The sequence below is a fragment of the Leiobunum rupestre genome, chromosome 6, assembly GCF_980474605.1.
Source record: "Leiobunum rupestre chromosome 6, qqLeiRupe1.1.hap1, whole genome shotgun sequence".
Lineage (NCBI taxonomy): Eukaryota > Metazoa > Arthropoda > Arachnida > Opiliones > Sclerosomatidae > Leiobunum > Leiobunum rupestre.
Genome location: NC_143389.1, coordinates 45436054 through 45453771, shown reverse-complemented (window position 1 = coordinate 45453771; position 17718 = coordinate 45436054). Strand labels below are relative to the sequence as shown.

Genomic DNA, 17718 nt, shown 5'->3' with positions numbered 1-17718 from the left:
GGATTCGTACACTACCTGGAAAACCTGGAAAAGGCAAGGAATTTGAAAATGTTTTCAAAAGGTCAGGGAAAAGTCAGGGAATTTTAAAATTATTCCAAAATTTCAGGGAGAAGGCAAGGAATTTGAAAATGGTCCCAAAAAAAATCAGGCAAATAAATTTTTAAAATAAAATATTTTTTAAGATTTTCATCTCAAACCATTCATTTATTCTACAAGAATGGTCAGGGAAAATTTGGCAGTTTGGTCAGTGAAAACTTGGAAATGTCACGGAATTTAATTCCGAAATCTTGTTCGAACCCTCTTATAAAAGGTCCTGCTTCTAGGTCAACGACTTTATAGACAACAAAAAAAAAATTCGCCCACCCGTATGCTACACGATATATCGTTATATTTACTGAACATTTTCCATTAAAATTTAATATTAGTCGTAGCTGTTGATATGAAAACCAAGCCTTTATCTTGCTTCTGCGCTACGAAGATCAATGTTTGGTATACATACAGATGCGGGTTTTGTATCTTTTTTAGGGCGAAAAAAGAAATGAGTTCGAAAGAGAAAAGAGCTCGTTTGGCTGGCTTGCAATCTTCTTTATTTCTGGGCCTTATCAATATCGCGCTTTCCCGCACTAGCTATTTCCTCTTCTCGGAATTGCGGGGTACAGTAACCATCAGGCTCGCTCGAAGGCCGATGATTAAAGTCTCGGAAGAGTGTATTTATCTCGAGAGGCTGAGTGCGGCGGCGGAAACCATCTTTGGATAGAAAGAGAGAGAAGTCGGTGGGGGTTGCTGGGGTAGTTTTGAAGTACACCTTGAGAGAGGAAAAGGTTACGCCCACCGCGGACTTTTTTATTATTATATTTTTATTATTACCATTAAGAAAACCGAGCGGAACGAGTGCGTGAGAAGAAAAGTAAATGACGCGCGTTTGCGGAGTCCAGAAGGAACTTTTATTGCGGCACCGAAACTCTTCAAAAAGAAATAATGGATAGTGGAAAAGAAATGACCCGGTTAAGCTCCGACCGACTCCCTTAATTCCGCGGGATTTGCCCCATTGGAAAATCGTGCCCGTTTTACTTTAGTATAAAAACGATAAAACTTGTAAAATATTATATAAGTTTTGAAAGTTGGGGATGTTTCGTCTAAAACTAGGCTAATACCACACGTCTTCTATTTACTAGGTATGCAAATTTGAAGAAATTTCAATTAATATTTAGCTAATAAGAAGCCTTTGTTATACTTTATAGTAGGCCTTTAATTTGGATAGAGTTTCAAGCTCTCCCCCTATACACTTTTCCACTGACGACACTCCGTTGAGGCTCTTTGTGTTCGAGTGCGCGCTTGTAAAGGAAATCCTTTTCGTTTCCTCCTCTGGTATGACATCCCTTTTGCCGAAAATAAAACGAGCTTCGCGGAACATCTGGTAAATTACCATCAACCGTAACAAAAGACCGAAAACCGCAGGAAGAGATGGTTCGTCCTGTTCGTCTTTCAGGCGCAGTAAGCGGAGCGCTGGAAAGTTCCGAGTGTCATCCTAGAGTGTCATCTTAGAGATGAAGACGCGAAAAGACACTCGCACTTGTCGCGCGCTCTATTGCGTACTAGCAAAAATAACTAGCTTCTCTTAAACATAAGGAACCCGTGGAAGAAGTAGATGGGACGTAAGCGACTCAAACTTCCAAAGCTTTGCCGGCATACGCAATATCGCGTAAAAGCTTCGCCCCGGTAATGTTTCCGCGACGCCCAAATCCGACGAAGACCTAGAATCGCGCTGGACAGAAATGGATGAAGGACGCTCCGTTTCTAAAAATAGGCCTAGGTATATATACCAAAAGTAATCCCGACGGATTTTCATCGAAACTATAAGAAGGATGCGAAGAAAAATCACGTGGACCCGAAGGCAATATATCGTTGACTCGCGCCCTTAGATACCGGAGGCTTTTAATATTGGGGCCGATTCCTATATACATGAAATCGCTTTGACAAAACCGCCCGTATTTATCCCGAGATAGTAATAAATTGTTGCTAGAGGTCTAATCACGTGCAGGCGCTGGCGAGCCGTATGTCAGGATAGTGTGCCGCGAAAATATATAAGTGTACACTAGGAATGTGCAAGGAAGAGTATGGTGGCCCTGATTATTCCCATATAAACGGACGTGGTTTAAAGCCCTGTTTACGTTCAAATCTGCGCCGATTCGATATTAAAGGGGAACGGCCAAGCTTTAACCAGTTAGATAGCCCTATAGACCATTAAAAACTAAAATTTATGGCGAAAACCGCATCAAAAAATATTGAGTAGTTAATTTTTAATAAAATAAAAACTTCGGGAAATTGAAAAGCACGCGTCCGCCGCGACACCTGGTGAGAAGTCGGTGAGAGAATTAAACCACGTAAAAGCGCGCGCTGCTGAAGACGCGAAAAATTGGTTTTGCACGCGCGGCGCGTTCTAGTTGTAAGAGACTTAAGCCTAAATTGCGCGATTTTAAAAGTTAGGATAGTTCGCAAATCGCTCATACGGGGTTAGGGGCGCTGGCGGCAGCCCCTAAGATGGCGGCAAAAATTCAAACCCAAACACCTGGCGTTATTTTTCATTTCAACTTTTTGGGCCAAAAGCTATTTTTTCAAGACAAAAAAAGGTACGCGTTAGTATATTGAACGTCTTGTTAATCTTTTGATACGGCCATATTTGGAAAAGCTTGGCTGTTCCCCTTTAAGTCTTGCCTCGGGTAAGAGCTCGCAATAACCCACTCGATTTTTTTAACCATCTAAGTACGTAAATTTAAAATATGATATACGTGCAAGAACCTATTTTATAGAGAAAAACCAACCCATGGTATTATAGTCTTTAAACAATCAAATTTATATGTAAAAACAAAAGTTAAAGCGAAAACCAAAACTATAAGTGAAAGCACTAATAAAAACTGCTTGGGCTCATGACGACAACCAAACGAAGCGGATAAAAATCAATGCAAATAAAAAATCGTAGACATGCATTATCCCCTACATTAAAATAACCATAAAAATATATAATAACCCAACTAAGTAACAAGTTAATTAAAATACTCAGGAAAAGTTAATCTAAATACCCACAGTAATAAACATTGTATTAGTGTTGTTAATTTTCCGGAAAAATAAAATGCGGAATATTTTCCAGAAAAGTTTCCGTTTTATTTCAATTTGCAAACAATATATTAGACTAATCATGGAATGAAAACTTTTTTTATTTTTTTTCGGAAAAATACGGAAAATGTTCCGGAAAAAAGGCCTAGGTCATTTTCCGGAAAATTTTACGAGTGGGAAATTTTCCGACTTACAACACTGCATTGTATTAATAGAAATATGCAACACAAATATATAATAATAATTAAGGTAATTCAAATACTTAGAAATCCAGAAAATGTCAATCCATATACCCACGGTAATGAAAATTGTAACAGAAAAAACTAAAAACGCCTTACCGTTAACAATTACCGGCTTATAACGCACACAAAAAAACTTAACTGAATAGTGAAGGCTAAACAACAGCGCATATCACAAAATATAAAAGCAACGTAAACACATTGATGAAAATGTATCACACATTTAAAGCCCATATAGTCAGGTTGTGTGTGTAAAAATAATTCAACTACTTTGGAAAATTTGCCAAGTTCGATTTTTCAATTGAAATAGTTCAAACACATGTTAAACTAAATATATGGCCTTGTCTTAAAAAAATCTTTAACTTCTTTCAATTAGTTTTAATCATTTAAAAAATCGCAAAACTTTCGAAAAATGTTGCCGGGTTTTGGTGTTACTTAGCACCAGTAGTCTAATATTTAATATGTTTTATCATTCACAAAGAAAGCCCCATATGTCAACAACATTGTTTTAGATTATTAAAAAAACTTATGATTTAAATATTAATTAATTAAATATCAAACACAAATATGAACATTAAAATAATTAAGAAAATTTAAAAAATATAATTTTAGAAAAAGATAAAAACCACTTTTTAAAGTTTATTTAAACAAATTGAATGAGAGTAGAGGTCTATTGTCCGAAGTATTGGGAAATTCGTAGAAATAGAACACAAAGGTGAAAAAGGTGGGGCTGGTTTGCTATAAGTATAGAAAGCGGTCATTCGTATTTTTAAAGCGTTTTTAATCAGTATAACACTTTTCTTAATTTTTGATCGAAACTTAAATATTAATCGCGATGGCGGAAGCCCAATTTGAAAAAGTTAGATTGTGTGTAATTTGTTATGAACAGCGTGACGATAACTTTTCAAAAGCCACGCTAGTATCCATGGAAACCATTAAAAACCTCTCAAAACGCTGGAATACCGTGGGCAAATATATGGAATCGTTTAGTCGAATACAAGCGATTACTATCACGGAAGAAAATTTAATTTTCTACCACAGAAAGTGCTACAAAACGTTTTGCAACAAGAGCAACATTAATCATTACGAAAAACAGCATCAAGTGTCTATCGAAAAGTTAGCACGGAAGAAAAGAGGTAGACCAAGCAACTGGGATCATACGAAAACTATACTTAATGAAACTCAATATAAACGCGCAAGAGTATCGTTTAATGAAAACCTCTGTGTATTCTGTCAAGATCAAAGCGAACATAGCCCTGAAACCTTTGGTGTCAAATCAGGAGATATGGGTAAGAAGTTTTTATCGATCAAGATTCATAGTAAAAGCGAAAAAGTTCGAGCTAGATTAGCCTTAACCGAGATAAGCTTGGAAAGGAGGCGTTTACAAAATTCATTAAAGAGCGATTTTTGGATGGTCATATTAAATTTTGGGATGTTCTTAAAAGAAATAACTTCAAGTTTTTCAAAGAATCTGGGGCTCAGACTCGCTTAAAAGTGAAAGGTGAGCTAATTACCCTGAAGCAAGAACGCAACCTGATAACGAGGCTTTTAGTTGTAGCAAAGTCAAGGCCAGACTTAGTAGCAAAAGACGCTATAGGTGATTATGAATTCCAAGTCGCACCTCCATCAAACTTCAAGACGGATGGCAGTTTGCACATGCTGACCAGCAAGCATGAGTTTTTACCAGAAGTCTTGAAATTGCCACTTCCGAAAGTGGTACGACAAGTTAAATCAACGAATGATCTTTGTACCGAGAGTACTGCGCTAATAATTGATGCCATGTGCGTTGTACAGACCATGTGCAGTTCGAAAGAAATAACTTCAGCTCTTCTATTTGCTGACATATTTTTGAAGAAAATTGATCTCTTGTCTTCTGGCTACGACGAAGTTAGAGTTCTTTTTGATCAATACATCGAAAATTCTTTCAAAAATGCAACGCGCACAAAAAGAGTAGGTAAAAACATTGCCGTACATTACCATGTCAATGACAATACAAAAATAGTTAACGTCAAAAATTTTCTTTTACACCCAAAAACGAAATCGGAACTAACAACTTATTTATCTAAAAAACTAATGGTTTATTATAAAGAAAGCAGCAAGACATGCGTAGTTTCTTTTCAAAACATTATCTCGTCGAATCGTCCATTGCACGAAGCCTTAAGAACCGAAGAAATGCAACAAGGTCGGCATTCTTTAGAAGAAGCGGACCAACAAATAATTCTACACGCTTTAGATGTCGCAAAAAAAAACAAGCACACTAATTTGGACGTATGTTCTTTGGACACAGATGTGCTCGTCTTATTAACGGGCTTTTATGAACAATTACCCTATAATACAACTATGATAAGAAATAAAGATAAAATAAATATAAAGGATATTTATTTTCGGCTAGGTCCGAATCGATCGAAGGCGTTAATTGGCTGGTACGTCTTTAAAGGATGCGACAGCACTGGATGTTTCGTGACTAAAGGTCTAAAATCAAACTTTCAAGCTTTTCTTGCCAGTGACCAAGACATTTTGAATGCCTTTTCTCTCCTTGGAAATAATACCGGGCCTGTTCCAGAGGACATTCATTGCAAAATGGAAAAATACGTTTGTTTACTTTATAAGAATCGTGATGAAAAATGTGCAGGGTCGTTGAGACATCTTCGTTGGGAAATGTTTGCGAAGTTAGGAAAGGAAGGTAGGCAACTTCCGCCGACAACAGCCACATTAATTCCCCACACAAATCGCGCCCATTTTCACACTTTGGTTTTAAAGAAATCCAAAGAACCATTGCCGGGATTACCACTCGCAACTGACTTTGGATGGGAGTATTTGGAACATGTGTATAGGCCAAAACAATGCAACCTGCCTCCCGCACCAGAAGCTCTTTTAGAGCTTCGAAAATGTAATTGCACAAAGGGATGTAAAAACCGATCGTGTGGGTGTTGCAAAAACAATCTTGAATGCACTGACCTATGTAGTTGTAGGGATAATTGTCAAAACAAAAGAGACATTGAAATGTCGACAGATGATACTATGTAAACTTAGTCGGTTAAACATTAAAAGCGAAATATTGTAAAAAATAAATATCTTAATTATTTCAATGTTCACATTTGTGTTTGATATTTTAATAATTAATAATATTTAAATCATATCAGTTTTATAATAATCTAAAACAATGTTGCGGACGTACAGTGCGTCTTAGCGATTATGATAAAACTTATTAAATATTAGGCTACGGGCTCTAAGTAACACCGAAACTCGGCAACAAATTTCGAAATATTTGCGATATTTTAAATGATTAAAACTAATTGAAAGAGGCCAAAGAATTTTTTAAGACAAGGCCAAATATTTAGTTTAACATGTGTTTAGACTATTTCATTTGAAAAATCGTACTTGGCAAAATTTCCAAAGTACTTAACAGCTGCTACCTGACTAATAAGAAAACCAGTAAAATAAATTAAGGAGTTACGAGTAAAGTAAGCAAAACGAAAAAAGCGCGTTGGATACTACTTGAAATTGTATTCATAAATTACCCTTGACGGTTCAAAAGTACCGATAGACAAAAAACTAACTAAGTGGACCACCCACGGGTTCTACCCTTTAACCCTCTTATCTCTGCTGACTGCGCTAAAACAAGATTTGACCTTTAAAATTTCAAACGTAAAAAAATTTAGACTTTAAAAACTATTAATATACTCTTCCGCTTTAGCTGAGCTTATAATTTTCAATGAACCGTAACGTGTATCGGTGGTTCTGTGGTAGAACACTCGCCTGTCATTCGAAACCCGCCCGATGCGATCGCAAGATGATACTATGACGTATACCGTGAACATTTGGTGGAAACCCTGCTATTTGGACGTTGAGACGTTTACCGTAACCCTCAGCACTCAGTCCGTCCCAAACGTCGAAGATTCTTCACGTACATTCGCAAAAGAAAATTATAATACACCCAATGACAAAAAGAGGGCGCTTTTGGAAAAACCTTTTCGCGTACGCAATGATTACTTTTTCCCCGAAAATGCGAACGCATACAGACATCTACCCACAGACCTACAGACACGGTGATTGTAAAACCCCTCCTAGGTGACATAGTCCCCTCGGAGAGGTAAAAATCAAATATATATTTTATATTTTATCATCTGACAAGTCTCTATGTTTAGGTTTTATTTGATACGTAATTTCGTCTGTTTTGCAAAGTGCCAAAAGTTCCGAAGAAGCCATTTTTTCCGTAAGCTATCGCTAACGAGCCGTGAGCGAACGCAATTTGATAACTTCTCCATCGTGGTCATTACGGGCCTCATAGTTTTACTTTCTTCGCCGGCAGTCGGTGGAAAATTCCATTTGGACCTCTAAGGTGGTCGCTCTCTCGGCGATAAAATGTTGTTATCGGAGCAAAGTGCTAACTGCGGGGAAGAGTCCGCAATTGGAAATAAACGAGTAGAGCGCCTCCAAGTGGCGTTTGAGAGCCGCGAATACGTCAGTTATTGGCCGGGGAATTCTCTCGTCGCTGAAGGTGCGAAAACACATTTATAGCTTGGTTTCCCAGGGATATACGGCGCGATGTTATAGAGTACTTCTTGTCCTTTTTTACCATCCTTCTTATACCAGACAGAGTATTGGACCTTTTTCCTTTTAGGATGACGCGTAAACATAACGAGACACGCTAGGAAATCGACGAACAGTCGTTTCGATCTTCAGTATGAATATACTCGCGACTTCGGATCGTATTTACCGTATTACATAATTCGCAGTGATTATCCGGAAGGAGCGTCTCCTAAGATCTTTCATTGTTCCTCTACACCGTGCATCTCGCGTTTTTGAATCGATATCTCTCGGGCAACAGCCCCGTTCGGACGAGCTATCCTCTTTTATTCATTTTCGGCATCCCACTGCTATTTCCTTATTCCTTTGTCGGGTTCGTTGGAAGCTGTACGCGGATGGAATTAGTGGCCGATATATAGGCCAATTGAAAGGAGATCGTTTTGTTTGTATCCTTTGAAGCGAATCACGAATCCCGAGGAGTGCCTTTTCGTCTGTTGCTGGTATTTCGTAAGAATATCCAATTTAGTTCCAGAGAGCTTTTAGAATGAATAGGGTCCCCGACGGTCGGTCTCAGTTTGCGAACCCGAATAAAAAGCTCAGCGCAGTCCTTTTGTCCGTCACTGGGTGAAGAGGCTGTATATAGACCCAATTACGTTTTAATGATTCTTATTTTTATATGAGACACACTTTTCCAGTTTTGTGTCTTTTTCCACAGTTAAATTTTAATTATTTTGAATTCAACGAAAATAAATTTCTTTAATTCAAATCGCACCATTGGTATACCAAGAATGGTTAACAGAGTATATGTAGCGGCAATTACAGCCTTGTTTTCATGATTCTAGAACGCCTACACAGAGAGAGAAAGAGAACCGAAGTGTCCTTACCTGCGAAAAGGGGAAAGAATACACGAGTATAGCTGTACTTACGAAGTGTTTGTGATTCGTAACATATTGAGTGTTTGTTATTCGTTTCATATTGAGTGTTTGTTATTACTTATTAGTTACATATTGAGTGTTTGTTATTACTTATTAGTTACATATTGAGTGTTTGTTATTACTTATTAGTTACATATTGAGTGTTTGTTATTACTTATTAGTTACATATTGAGTGTTTGTTATTACTTATTAGTTACATATTGAGTGTTTGTTATTACTTATTAGCTACATATTGAGTGTTTGTTATTCGTTGTATATTAAGTGTTTGTTATTCGTTGCATATTGAGTGTTTGTTATTCGTTGCATATTGAGTGTTTGTTATTCGTTGCATATTGAGTGTTTGTTATTCGTTGCATATTGAGTGTTTGTTATTCGTTGCATATTGAGTCTTTGTTATTCGTTGCATATTGAGAATCTTTTCCGAATTCGGAATTCAATTTAAATTGCTATTCCATGTACGTGTTCGGCTCCTTAAAATTTTGTCTTATTAATTATTTATCCAATTAAAGAGTAATGTGTTGAGCGCCTCGAGTGAATTGAATGTTAGGCGGGGCGCAGAATGAAAGAATGTTTAATCTCATATTACACATAGGCTGAGATTCAATCCACTATTCAACGATAAACCTCTCCTTTTAAATCTGTAAAGCACATATTCGTAGAAAAATCCTAGCTTATCGCTCGTACCAAAGCGGAAATTTTGCCGGTTTCCTTTTAAGTACGCGGTGCTCGGAAATGTTTTAACAAGACTACGGTGAAAGCATTAAATTCAAATGAGATAGTTATAGCTATGCTTTGGTATAAAGGGAAACGCTGCTTTTAAATCGTAAATGGCTTATTCCGTAAGTATATTATCGTTTTTAAAAATAAATAGTGTTTTGTACAACTACGATTTAGTTGAAGCTACGATGCAGTAATTTGGCCGATCGAGTGTGTATCATAAAGATCGATCCAATTTATTGGTGTACCAGCGAGATACTAAATGACGAAGATTATTATTTTTAAATATGATAAAATTATATGTTTTGTAAAACACAACATAATTTACAGGCTCCTCTCTACACATAATGTTTTTTTTTAAGTTTAACAAAAAGTACGTTACAGAATTACACCAAAACTATACATATATACATATAAATTAATGTATTGTGAAAATTTCAAACCTTTGTGGAGATATTTTGCATTTAACAGCCACATTTTTTATATGATTACTTTAAAATATAAAGTTTTAAAATTTTGGATATCTGACAAAAGGCTACGCCAGAGTACATTAGAGGAGTAAATTAGTTTAGTCCCAAATATTCAGTTCCCTCACAAATTTCGAGTAGAGGGGAAGACTTCTTAGGTGCAGTCCGTCACTGAGAAAAGTATGAAGAATTACACTTAACCCACTTCTTCACGAAGGAGAATAACGAGGACTTTCCTTTTTGAGAGCCACCGAAATTTTATAGAGCCGCGGGAGTGTCCCTTTCGGCTTATGAATGATGGAGATTATTAGTATGAGATGCCAATACCTGAGATATGGCAAGTTGAAGTTTTGTTGGATTCTCAACATTCTGACCTGCAACCAGACTGCTAAGCAGCATTCTATTATAAGCATGACAGTTTAAAACTCGTTGCAAAAGAGCAACCATGAAGGTACCGACAGAGTTAGTCAAGTGTTCTATGAGCACGTGTGTTGAACACAGAGTTATGCCAAGTTATTTTCACGTGGTCGAGGGTGACACTGCCTTTACGATACCAATGACTTTTGGCTTTGACTCAAGAGCACTGAAGGCTAAGAAGCAGGGCCGGATTAACCAATAGGCCTGGGCCTAGGGCACCAAGCCTACAAGGGGCACCAAGAGGGTTCGAAAAAAAAGTACAAAACTTTAATCATTTGCTTTTCACAAAATATTTTCCGGAGTAATTTTAGTAAATGCGTCCACCCCTATGAACCAAAAACGTTTGATTGTCACATTCTCTGACGGACTGTCGTCTAGCCTCTGGCGACATTTCTCAATTATAAATTGAGGAAGCGCCTAGCTCGCTTCGCTCGCTATTGAAAGGGGGCACCAAAATTAACTTGGGCCTAGGGCCCCATAAAGTCTTAATCCGGCCCTGCTTAGAAGTTGTAGTTTCCATTGGGAACTACAATTATAACACAATTTGTTTAAATCCTTTGGGCTCAGAGTTACATTGGTACGCTTCTACTTCTTAGGATGGGTGTCCGAAGAAAGAGAGAAGACCAGAATTTCTGTCAGAGTAACAGAACTCCTCTTGAGAATTGTCTGATGTATGCCGTGTGGCCAGGATCTGTGCGGATTTTGTCCTTTACGATGTCATTCGTTGTGTATTCAGTATATTACAAAGACTGGCAGACTGAGGGAAGGATAGTGGGTCACTGGGAGGCCATTAGAAATTACGGCATAGGTGTGCTCTCTAGAAAGAGTAAAAGAGGAGAGTCTTCATTGGTAGCATCAGGGACTTTAGCGACAGTATCAGAAAATGTAGCATCTTTTTCAGCACCACCATTAGATATAGGCACTTGCAGGCTGGAAGATTGTAAAGGAACATTATGAGCGGCTGCTTTTGATCCTTCAAGAGGCGCTACACGGCTAGTAAGAGCGGCACAGGGTTTCTCAAGGGTAGAGATGAAATGGAACAGCGAAGAAAATGTTACCGCGTAACGCTCTTAGGTCCAAACAGTGTGCAGATTGGAGTTAGGGTAGATTTTGATAAGATGAAAGAAGATGACGCTTTTTCCTACCTTTACAACCTTTAATTATAGATTGAACAGCGTTTACATGGCAATCAGACGAGTAGAAGTCCCTGAGGTTTTGTCATCTTGTTTATTGGAATGGGCCAACATAGCACGAAGAGATATAACTTGGCCATGGCAAGACGCTTATAGATGCTAAAAAGACGTCTTAGGAACAAAGATAAACTAAACTAATTGGAAGTAGAAATTAGTGGTGCCATCAACAAAAGGAAGATATAGAGAAAGATAAAAACTAGAGAAAAAAACCAAAACTACGCGAGTGAGAAAACACGTTGCTGAATTGAATTGATTCACCAGTGGCGTCGCCTGGGGGAAGATTTCCGTGTCATCCCTACACCCCTTGATCGTAACTTTGACTGTTCAAAATTTTCACACCTTTCGCAGGCCGCCTGCAAAACGTAACAGTCTGACCCCCCAGCGGAGGGATTCTGATTTAATCCGTTTCACGCGACAGCGCTTTAAGCCTTATCCGGTTACTCGATGATTTCCACAGATAGAGGGATAATGACAGCAAATTTTGTAAAAAATTTTTATTAACAACGGGCGCGTATATTCCTTAGTTTAATTAATCCAAGGAATGCCCGCCCTACTAGTAGAGTTATAATTTTTACAGAATTCTATTCATCCAGCCTGAACAACTCTATTATATCCTAAATAATGATGAAAAATGGCTAAAGTTTTCCAAGCGTTTTTAATTAGAACAATTATTGTTCAATTTCAGATGAGAAACCAACAGATGATCGTAGACTGAATTTTTCTGTCAAATGAAGAAAAAGTAGCCAAAGGATGAGCGATGAAAGAACCTTGGATTAATCAATAGCGCACTATTATTTAATCCAAAAAAGATCGACCAACCAGACGAGTGAGCAAACAGACGAGCAACGGAAGAGCAACTAAATGGAATAGCAAACGAAATGGACCAACGACCTAAAAGCGACTAAATGGACTGACCAACCGGATTAATGACATAAAAATGACAAATTTGATATGTGAGGAAAAGGCCTTCGAATTCAGGAGCAACCCAATGTCCAAGTGGCGATACTCTTCTGAGTGCCCAAATATCGCAAAAAGGGGCAGGATTCTACAGCTAGAGTGTCAAAATGTCAACAGAGCGTCGAAATGATTGAGCATCAAACCAGTAATAACAAGGAGTCGGACATTTACCTCCTTTTTTTAAAAAAAAATCAAGGATTTTTTTATTTTGGATTTTTCATACAAAGTCTATAGGAGCGAAATTCTTAGATTTTGGATTTGTGGATTTTTATTCCCAATTTTTATAAGATAGTACTTAACAAAAACAATTAATTTCTTTGTTGGCGAAAAATATAACCACTAGTTATCACTTTGTTGACAGTTTCTATATTTATTATGTTTAATAAATAAAATAAAATAAATAAATAAATAAAATTTACACCTAGGTGCAGTAAACCCCATTCGGGTTTTGTTGGGAGTGCAAAAGGGCTCCTAACCGGAGTTGCGCCTATAGGGCTTTATATGGTAAAAATATACATTTGGACTGTGTGCTTAAAATACAGAGTGTAATCTCGCTAGAATCATATTCTGTTGTTGCGAAATAGATCTACAGAGTAAGAGCTTAAAACTCCAAACGGTACTTTTATTAAAGAATGAGACTAACCTAAGGTAGAAAATAACCGACCACAGCAAACCCTCCAATTTTTTAAGAAATTATGGGAGTAATTTTTATATAAATATAGCAAATTATAGGAGTGATTTTTATATAAATATAGGAAATTATAGGAGTAATTTTTATATAAATATAGGAAATTATGGGAGTAATTTTTATATAAATATAGGAAATTAAAGGAGTAATTTTTATATAAATATATGAAATTATAGTAGTAATTTTTATATAAATATAGGAAATTATAGAAGTAATTTTTATATAAATATAGGAAATTATAGGAGTAATTTTTATAAAATATAGGAAATTGTGGGAGTAATATTTATATAAATATAGGAAATTATGGGAGTAATATTTATATAAATATAGGAAATTTAAATAAATGAGTAATTTTAATAAAGATAAGGAACTTTGGTAGAATTTAAATATTACATTTAATATGAAAACATCACACACCTCGTGACTAGATTCTTGTATTAAAGTGATTTTACATTTTCATTTTGAAACACCAGCCAGCCGTAAAAGCCAATGATATTAGGGTTTTAGTAAAAGGCTGACTGTTTTTGAACGCTTTCTATCGAACTTTAAAACTATATTGAAATCAAAGCGCGAAGTACGAAAAAAGGGAAAATATTGGAAAATTGTCAAATTAAGAAGACCATCGAAATATTGGAAATAATATGAAATATAGAAAGTGTGGTCACCCTGCATTTATAAATTAACCAATGAATGTAGAAAATGAAGTTAATAATCTTGTGGAAGGATCATAACAATAAAATTTGGCCAATCAATTGTCATCTTGTGGATGTCGTTTAAAATTTGTCCAGATGAGACTTTGAAAGGGAAGACAGTTATTTGTTTGAATATTGTTAACAACATAAGGTAGCCAATAAATTGACAGCATTATTGATGACAATAATGAATCAACCATTTGTGAGCTTAAAATTCAAAACAGTTGTTTAGCTAATTAATTAATGTTGTAATCAATAAATTTTGAGTATGATGATAATAATAATAAATCAACCAGGGTAGATTTTAAAATTCAAAACAGCTAGATGATTTTAGCAACCTCGGATAGCTGTTAACAACCTAAGGAAGCTGTTAACAACAAAAGAGTGTAATTATTGTTGCTGAATTTTTCCATAGTTGTATATAGATTAGAAACAGGTTGAAGTTGACCAATTTTAGGTCAACTGTAGCCTTCTCAGGGCAGCTAGAAATCTCACAAGGAGACGACCCGAGGTGATAATCACCGATTTTGTTGAAATCCTTCAATGGGAAAATCCCAAATCATGTTGTCAAAAACGTTTTCGGTTGCCATGGCAAAACGAAAGCCCGTCGCAACTTTTCCCTTGCAGGTTTTTTAAGGTACATGGAGGTGTACACTATACTCGAGTTTGAACAAAATCGGTGATTATCACCTCGGGTCGTCTCCTTGTTAGTACGTTTTCTCTCAAAAAGCATTTTGAAAAAAAAAGCGAGAGCCAGGGAAGGTAATATTTCAAGCGAATAACATCTATAGCTGAATATGGAGATAAATACTTATATTATTAACTTCTGCTAATACTTATCACCGTTCATTAAATGAAACATGAGGTATGCTTGGAATTTACAAAAATCCACAAAACTAATTCAATGCTTCATATTCAAAGCAAAGAAAAATATTCAGCTTGTAGTAATAAGTTAGTCTCATGTAAAAAAAGACCTATACGCTATGTTAGAAATAAAGCTTAATTGCTATATAATATCGAAGGCTTGAACATGTAAATTTGATTTTAATAATATTTTCCTGCGCGACAAAATTGTAAATATCGAACGTGGAAGAACTTATTTCTTAATAAGCCATTTTTAACAACCATATCTTTCCTCTAAACTTAACCCACATTTCGTTTTATTAATTATTTACAAGATAAGCGGTATTAAAATTTGTGAAGGCTATACATTTATTTCCATTGTTTAACATAAACTTATCCTTATTTTTGATATCAGGCTATTCTTGGTTTCCTCTTTGAAAACATTTCGATAAATAATGAGGAGTACAAATACGGGGAATAATAAGACCTTTATATTTACTACAAATCTGATATAGAGAGAACCGAATTCCCTTAGATGCTCATTCCATATTCAACAGTCATTAGATACGGCTTCGACTTCAAAGGAAATAAGCCACTTCAAACATGGTACATGTAGTTTAGAGAATCGACGAAGTAATCGTACGATACAATCATCGTGTACCAATTTATCCCCTCCCTAATTTTAATCTCTTTAGCATTCAGTCAACTGCCAAGTTAAGTTGGCTCTAATTATTCAAACTGGCTTAGTTATTAAAACAGCTAGACCTCTAAGTATATTCATTTTGGCAATTTTCTTTATAATCTCCTTAATCTAGGTTAAAGACGGTACGAGAGAGGCCCATGATAAATCGTTAGTTAGACCCCGGCAATATTTTATATCCAACATTAGGCTAGACTTAACTTAACGGCCCGTGAATAAAGGATAACTTAGGAACTATATGAGGTAGCGTGGAAAGAAAAGAGAGTAAAACCATGGCTAATTATAGAGGGTCCAATCAGGGAGTTCCGAGCGTCCACCGTAATCTTTGGCCCGGCTAAGATTAACGAAGGGGCAAACGGCTCTCGTTCCTTTGACGTCTTAACTCGGGACCCAGCTGCGTCGGAAGAGGGCTTATACGTCTAATAGAGCGGGCAAATTAAACTTTAGAGGCTGGTGTTCGCATCGATCTGAGATGAAGGGTCCAGGCGGCGAGTATGTCATCATCCCGCACCTCATATTTCCAGGATATTAACGATTGTGTTGCAGAGAACCCGGTCTCAAAGCGTTCTCATTTTAGAGACCCGACGTGGATGGCTGATATGGCCCGTTTGGCCCCCCTTACGGTAGACTCACTTTTCTCGGGTCTGTTTATTCGACCTAATGGTGGTGCGGGCTTTAATCTTGGCGTTATTATCAACCTATATCTGGCTGCCTGTTCTTGAGGCGATTACTTAGAATTAACAGCGACATCCGTGAGACTGTTTACAATTAATTAAAACCGTTGTTTTACGTTGTTAGTTTCAATTTTACATTGTTGGTTTCAATTTTACGTTGTTCTAACAACTATACGTTGTTCTAACAATTATACGTTGTTCTAACAATTATACATTGTTGGTTTCAATTTTACATTGTTAGTTCAAATTTTGCGTTGTTAGTTTTAATTTTACTTTGTTTATATTTCAGATTAAGAAAACGTTAATTTAACTTGTTTATTTGAAGGTTTAACTTAATTTTTGGTTTCTGCGCGTACATTCTCAAAGTCGACTTCAAACAATGGTATATTAATTTTTAATGATTTAAAATTATTTCGAGATTATTTTATATTTTCCAAGTGATATTATTTAAAAATGTATAATATCGATATAACTTAATGACTATCGAACGGTAAAAATGATTTTATAGAGGTATAGTGGCTAGCGACAATACCCAAATACCAGTCTCCCAATCCGAAATGAATCTTGGAAATATTGTAAAGTGAACTTACTCTAGCAACGGGGGTTATCCGAGCGGGCAAAGTTGCGAATATCTTTGTAATTTTGGCGAAACTTGTTAGTCGTGAAAAGGTAATAACTTTCCCTCGGAGCCTCTCTCCTCCGTCGAATGTGAGCGGATGGAAAGACGAGCGCACGCCGCTTCTCCCTCTCTTCAAATGGGGATGCAACTGACACACACACACACACAGAGAGAGAGAGAGAGAGAGAGAGAGAGAGAGAGAGAGAGGGAGAAATCTTGAGCGCACACGTCGGAATACCAGGAGGGAGAGCGGGGGCTCCGGAAGGTTTTCAAAAGCGCGAATCGATAGAAATTCGCAGGGCCGCCGGCTGTTTTGTACCAACCATACCTTTTTACTCTCCGTGGCTCTAGGGCTCTGGACCTTTTCCGTGATGGCTTCGATATTATTTATTATTATTATTATTATTATTATTATATTATTATTATTTTTTTATATTATTATTATTATTATTATTATTTTTATATTATTATTATTATTATATATAATTTTTTCCCCAAACGTATACATTTCATTGTTAAAATTGTTAATTTTTCCCCACAGTGTTTACGGCCTTGTACCGAAAATTTAAAAATTTATAAATAATAACAAAGCCCTAAGTACTACACTCATAGAGGTGTGAACCTTTTTAAATATTTTAATATCCTTATGTATGTGGTAAATTTGTAATTTCTATTGTAAATACCCTGAAATTTTTAAATTATTGAATTTTTATTCATCTCTCAGTTATACCCTCATATAAATGTAAACCTCTCTAAATTGTTTAGACTCATTATATATTCTGTTGTTTCAATTGTCATTTTTCATCAATTCATTTGTTCGATAGATAGTTTGTTTTTCTTGTAAATATGCGAACATTTAAATTTTTTACATTAATACAAGTGTATACATTTCTAGATATTTAAACTCCTCAAATAATCCATTAATATAATTGA

General features: G+C 36.2%; 1 protein-coding gene across 1 annotated transcript in view; it reads right to left on the bottom strand.

Annotated features, from left to right (window-relative positions):
* The window catches only part of LOC149941138 (PDZ domain-containing protein 2-like), an 80730-nt gene extending 63792 nt beyond the window's left edge, over positions 1-16938 (bottom strand). The window contains exon 1 of the mRNA XM_090177337.1: positions 16757-16938. The gene's annotated coding sequence lies outside the window, so the exon portion shown is untranslated. The remainder of the gene's footprint in view (positions 1-16756) is intronic.
* Between the last annotated feature and the right edge of the window lie 780 nt (positions 16939-17718).